Raw genomic sequence first — 7397 nt, 5'->3', positions numbered from 1 at the left:
ATCAGTGGCAGTAAATAAAAGCTCCGGCCATTACCTCTTGAAGGTTATCTCCTTAGGTCCAAGGGCGCGCTTGTTTAAATGGGTCATTAATATCTCGAGTTAATGACGCAGCGGTTCTTCCGTAATTAGAGGCTCATTTACGCTCTAGAAAGGTCACCGTCATACTCGTAGAATGAGAGAGACCTCTAATGCGCTTCTGGAGGCGCTGAGAACAGATTGACTGCGGCTTTCTTCTAAACGCCTGGTCTTCATCTGTCATTATCCCTATTGGTTAAACATACATACATGCATATGCATACATGTATCTCTATCTACTTATTTTATACATACATGCATATACACATTATAATATACTAGTATGTATATAAATATATATATATATATATATATATATATATATATATATATATATATATATATATATATGTGTGTGGTGTGTGTGTGTGTATATATATATATATATATATATATATATATAAATAGAACTTTTACTGTAAATTTGGCTGGGTCCAAAAGATGCTAACCTTCCGTGAGATGAGGTTTTTTTAGACCTGAACCCATCTCCATCCTTACCAAGACTCTCTACAGTTAACTAATTTATCATGTGCAGCATTCACTATCTGAACCTAAATTAAACAATTTTCAACTCTCAAAATAAAATAGCTATATTTTCTCTAATCTTCTTCGATACATGTGTATTGTATTGTGTTGTTTCCCCTCATTTTACCGTTATACCAAAACGTGCGACGTCCACTGCACTAGAAAGAATTCAGAGGCGGCAAAAAAACGTACCCCAGTTCTCAGGAAGAAGAGGATTTGCTTCACAATGGCCTTCCTTGGACCGAATAGAGGAAACGCAAACGATATGGAAGCTGCTCTTAGCCGGTTTCTTCGGAGCGAAAGAGTTCTTGACCGGTCAGTATTATTCTAATCCCGTTCACGAAATTCTAGGAAAAGAGACTGAAGCTCTTTCAGGTTTCGCAAAATTTACCAGTCACATTTTGACTTGGATATACGATAACAAAATACCTTCAAGCACCACAAAATATTTATATTCTATTTTCAGATGTTCGCTTCACAGAGGCTTTTCACGACCAGCACCACCGAAGAAATCCTATTCCGGTTTTGTTGATAAATGTTTAAACTTGTACACCGACATGAGAGATCTTTGTTTTATCATTGTTGCGGTATTTGCGTAGGTTGCTGAAGCATCGACGCGTTTTTCTGATAAGTGTAGTGGTCACATCAAGAAAGCGTATCATAATACAAGAGGCGAAATACAAAAGTCTCATGGCTGTCAGGGGATAAAATATTGGATACTAATATAAAAGAACCATTTCAGGAAAATACATCATACATACATACAAATGTATGTTGTTAATCAGACAAATGAAATAGCCTCATCTTCTCTGCCTTTTTGCTAGAGAGCTTTTGACCTCAATTCATCAGCTTCATTACTTATTGCACCATCGTTCAAGCGATCCTCAAATAACCAATAATGGAGTCATTGGCCATTATTAAAAGATTTTCATTATTTACGATTACGCAAGTTCTGTATTTTTTGTGTGTTGCTTATCTATAACGTCGTGACTTGAATTTTATCAGTAACAACATTTAGGAATCTTTTTTTGTTACTACATAAAATTTGGCCAAAATACTTAATAACAAAAATCTAAAACTACCTTTAGGTAAAAAGCTTTTATGTCCAAGTCTACGTAAGAATATCAAACCAAAAAGATGAAGAATATTCTAATTTCTGTGACATGTCAAGGTGCATTTAGTTGTTTCATAAGAACCTGTTTTGCATAATTACAACGATACGGAAATGGCTTTCATTGGTAGAGTTAGAATACTTATCAGGCCATGGATGCTACCCATTTTGACTTCATAAAATCTGAATCAGGTCAACTTGTTTATGCATGGTTTTAAATATAGTTAAAATGAGTTCACCTTTTCAATGGGAAAAATTATAACCTGCTATGAATAATGACAGAATCGGTCAGATGGATCTACATCATATAATAAAAGCCATTTCCCGGAGGAATACTGTAAATTTTAACTATATATGTGATAGATACGGATATTTATATACAAGATTTAATAATCACGATGAAAATGAAAATTGTAATGGAAATACGTTACGATTCTTAATTATCTCTGTAATAAGTAGTGAAGACAGATATGGAGTGAAAGGGAAATCGGAGCTGGTGTTTAGAAGTGATACATAAGATATATTAATACTTGCAACCGGAGCTGACTAGATCAAATGGTAACCTATTTTTGCCGTTTTCCAGTATTATGTTTATTAAATCCGAGTTGTCTTACATTTTTTTGTTAGCAAACTGATATCCTGTTAAAGGATCACACGTGCGTAAAACGTACGTCGGTGTGTGTTATGTGGTTTGCCTCTTGTTCGAGGTTAGAATGTGTTCGTGCGTGCGTGCGTGTGCTTTTACACCGATACGGGTGTGGTTGAGTTTGACAACATACTACTCTTCTGACCTTCTTACGAGATAGAAGTCTCGGTCTCATGATAATAATACTATTATTATTATTATCATTAATATTATTATTATTATTGTTATTAATATCCGTAGGGACATTTTAATAATAATAATAATAATAATAATAATAATAATAATAATAATAATAATAATAATAATAATATGGAGAGGCAGACACAGAAGAGTAGAGAATCCTCATTTGGAAAATAAAAACATCATTGTCAAGCTGCCTAATGGCAGCTCATCCGCAAATCCCTCCCACGTCCAAACATTTCAGGTAATGGGGATCGAGCGCTCACTAGGAAAGCATTTCCTTGTGTGTAATGACTCGTTATAAATCTGAGTTTTCGCTGGAAAAAGATACGTTCCAGTTGTGTGGTGTTCCTCCGAAGTTCGATCTTTCGTTTGCTCGTAAAATTTTTTGAGTTGTCATACATCAACTGATGTATGTGATTCATGCGATATAGACGGTCTTCTTAATGAGATCATTTGAAACATTTTATCGAAATATATTCCTGACAAATAGGAATACTGTTAAGAAAATGAGACATGAACGAAAATTAAAGACCTAATTATCAAAGGAATTAGGTAAAAACTTTACCAATTATATTCACTACACTAGGTCAAGGATCAAGTTGGTAAATGTAATGCTAAAGTTAGTAAATGTAATGGCAAATTGAGCTCTGATTTATGTCATGTCTGCATACAATTGCATTGGGTATAATGTCAGTGGCGAATTAGACAATAATGAATAGGAATGCAAAGGTCAGTGGCGAACGAGTTTCCTGTTTTTATGTTTTTCGTTAAGACGGTGAAACTTCTCGATGTGTTGCTGGCAAAGAAGGTTGTGCCGGGGTAGGGTGGGGGGGAATGAAATCTCCCTCGATGCCTCGGTCAGCAAAGCTAGGAGACAAGTTTACACGAATAAATCAATCGTTCAGTCAGCTAAACCTGTGTAAATTCTTTCCTGCTCCCTGGATAATTTACTATGTTATTTTTTTTTTCTGGAGCTGGCGGTCAACATCGATTATACAATCGAAGCTACTTGCCACTGCTCGGAGCACAGGTTACTCTCCACACTCAAGAGTCTACAATCCAAAAACGTAACCTATATCTACAGGGAAGTGTTTTTACAACCCTTCATTTTTATTTCCTTGTTATATTCTTGAAGAGTTAAATATAATTAATCTTCTGGCCTCGCTGATAGGCAATATCATACAAAATAGTGATGCTAGGCTGACATTTTGGATATTTATCGGTCATTGAAATTACAAGAAGAGATCCATTTAGTTTTCAACACTACAAAACACCTACCACTCGATGCTAGAAGCTTCAGTGATATCGCAGTGGATTTTACCTTAACAATCGCCCCCCCGCCCCCCCCCCCCCCCCACCACCACCAAAAGAATATAAATAAAATATAAATAAGTCTATGGCAGGTCTTTTACAGTCCTCTTGGTAACTAGTAGGTAAATTAAAACCCAACAATGCCTGTCGAAGTTAAGTACTTGCCTCATTAATAACCAAAGATAATGTCTCTCTAGTTTGGTCGGTGGAAAAAATTTAAAAAACAAAATCTGGAAATTTCGAGTTATTTCTTTTAGGTAATCGCAAAAGTCAGTATGAGAAGAGATGTTGTGCCCATTATTACTACTGAATCTTTCCTTGGTCTCTAGGGAACACTGAGATACAGGTAAATGTGAAAAAGGAGACATCGCGAACAGTTAAGCAAACGACCAAAGTAAAATATGTAAATTTTCAAGATGCAATGGAACAAATGTCAAAGCCTTTTCATTTCTCTTCCCCCTGTTTCACATTGTAGTTATCCTGATAGAATATCCTGCAAGGACACAACAAAACGTTTGCCACATTTCTCACTGCATCTGAGTCGATAAAAATTTGCAATGAACTTTCAAAATGATGAAATCCATCCTAACCAATATTGTAGTCGTGCTCTAATGCGTCAAGACATGAGGCGATAATTCATTTATTTCATATCTCTCCCAACCCATTTTCATCTTTTCTCTCTCTCTCTCTCCCTTATGATTCTCATTGTCTACCTTTCCTTTGGCCCAGGTAGTTTCCTCATACCCCTATCATTAAAAGTTGCAGCGAAAAATCCTAATTTCACTCAGGAATTTTTACTCTAACAAGGCTGACTCCCATCCCTTCTCAGTCATAACAACGTCAAAGATATGGTATTGGGTAAGAGCGAACAAAGCATTATTTTTCAAAGGCTGAGAAGAATCGTAATTATTATATCTTTATTAACTTACAATGAAGATAAAAGAAAGGTTCCTCAATAGCCGATCAAATATGCTTAATGCTTTGTAATATCACAATTTCATATACATGAGTTAGCAGTTTATATATATATATATATATATATATATATATATATATATATATATATATATATATATATATATATATACATAAACAGTTAATTAGGTTCCTGGTATTTGGTCGATGAAGGAAGGGTGCAGCCACGATGGAGAATGTTATGAAGATGAAATGCTAACAACCTACCAGTCCAACTCCTGCGGTGCAAAGGCCTATGGTTTATGTATATATGTATTTATATATTTATGTATGTGTATGTATGCATGCTTAAACTGCAGATATCATGGATTCCTCTTGTATTGTTAATTTGTTATGCCAGCTTTCCATTCCACTCCCTCGGCTTCATTAGAATGATAGTGCCTCTAACAAAAAGTTAATGTTCAAGACTCAAAGGAATTACAAGAAAATAATTTGATGATATCGAAACTATTCGCTTCTCTATTTTAAAATTCACTGGTCGTTTGTTGAATTTCCAACAAAACTGAATCTTCTCATAACGCCGGTTTCCCAGCCACTAAAGAGAGAAGTACGTGAACACAAAATACTTTGTCCATTTAATTTGCTGTAACCTAAAAGTGACCTTGCGCTGAGCGAAAAGATCTGTTGACATCTCCCCGATTGTTATTCCTCCATGAATTGAATTGAATATAGAGTTTAGGCCAAAGGCCAAGCACTGGAACCTATGAGGTGATTCAGAGCTGGAAAGGAAGAGGAAAACCTCGCCGTTGCGCTATGAAATAACTATTATAAGAGGGTGAAAAGAAAGATGGAAGAAAGACAATATGAATGGAGGTACAGTAAAGAGAATGAAGAGTGCTGCAGCCATGGGCCGAAGGGACGCTGCAAAGAACCTTTAGTACTGCTTACTGTGTACTCCGTGAGGTGTACTGACGGCATTACGCTCCTACGAGGTTCTTCTCTGAAGTATTAGTACAGCCTCTTTGACCTTTATTGTCATCGCATGTCCGGACTTTACGATTCCGTGCGGGATCTCGGCCAATAAAACTGAGGCATAAAACAGAGGGAATTGCATTTGCAGGGATAAATTTGAGATATTGTCCCTCTGTATAACTTGGTAATATGAACTTCCCAGATTTGACGTACGGGCATGCAAATGTTCTTATTCTGAGACCTAGTAGGAATATCATTCAGAGAGAAACATGAATGTATGAATGTGAGTATGGTTTATGAATACACATCTGCCGCGTATGTGAGTCTCAGCGTTTATTTTTGGGAACATAATATTAAAGTCAAATGATAATCATCATTTTTGGTAAAGTAAACATTTTTTAAACTTGACGGCAAACACAATTATTAAAATTACTTCCGTTTGTTTGTTGGTCTCATAGCTAGCAAGGCTACGCCAAAAGTTATGTCTCGATTTCTACGATATTCTGACTAAAAGTAGGTTTCGTAAGTTGCAACAACTGATAAAATTTTAGGACAGCACGGATTTGGATAAGGGTCTTAATGGTTATGTATAGAGTGCTCAACCACGGCGGAGGTTTGCGGTTTCTGAAACTAGATTTTACATTTTAACGTCTACACTGATGAGGAACACCGTTCAGGTGTTCGAAAGTCTCTGATTTTTTTACATTTAATATATTTTAATATATAATTGTGGATTTTTAACAATACTATCATTATTATTATGTTAAACATAAACCTTCATAGTAGTAAATGCTGTACAAAATTGGAAAAATATATATAAAAAAAAAAATTAAATCAAAGGATTTTGTTTGTATGGTGTTTTTACGTTGCAAATTTTTTGAAGATGGCTGAATTCGTGCAATTAAATAGGTATATTCAGTTTCACAACAATTACAACAAAAAAGCCAAACTACTACTACTACTTCTACTACTACTACTGCTACTTAAACAACAAGTAGTGCTACTATTACTAACATATCAGTATTTCTACAGAGAGCTCCTGGAACTAAAAATTACAGCACAACTTACCTCAGCGCTCATATGAATCCTTTCCTTGATCCTTTTCGACTTACTATCTGTTCAAATCTGTCAGGTCCCGAGAAACTTGGAGTAGGAAGACCTCCTTCCAAACTCGACGTGAGAGTTGAGGTGATTGATGGATATCTCTTCCATTCCCGGAACCTCTCCTGGCTTCCGGTGCTCCTTAAAAGCTCGAGAATTCACAACTCAAGGGAGCTAAGTATATCTTAGTTTAACTAGACCACTGAGCTGATTAACAGCTCTCCTAGGGCTGACCCAAAGAATTAGATATTTTTTTTACGTGGCTAGGAACCAATTGGTTACTTAGCAAAGGGACCTACAGCTTATTGTGGGATCCGAAATAAATTCCTCTGATTCCCTGTTGGCAGAGCAGGGAATAGACAGTAATGTTGATAAGGGATAAAAGAGCGATCAGTACTCAACAAGTAAAATATGCACCGAAGTATAATGCTGTATGAGCCGCGGCCCATGAAACTTTCCGCTAAGGACCGGTGGTGGCCTCTCCTACAGTGTTGTCAGACGCATGATCATGTAAAATTTTAACCCTTAATAAAATGTAAACTACTGAGGCTAGAGGTC

The sequence above is a fragment of the Macrobrachium nipponense genome, chromosome 14 (assembly GCF_015104395.2).
Source record: "Macrobrachium nipponense isolate FS-2020 chromosome 14, ASM1510439v2, whole genome shotgun sequence".
Taxonomy (NCBI): domain Eukaryota; kingdom Metazoa; phylum Arthropoda; class Malacostraca; order Decapoda; family Palaemonidae; genus Macrobrachium; species Macrobrachium nipponense.
The sequence above is the reverse complement of the archived record's forward strand: the minus strand, read 5'-3'. Positions refer to the sequence as shown.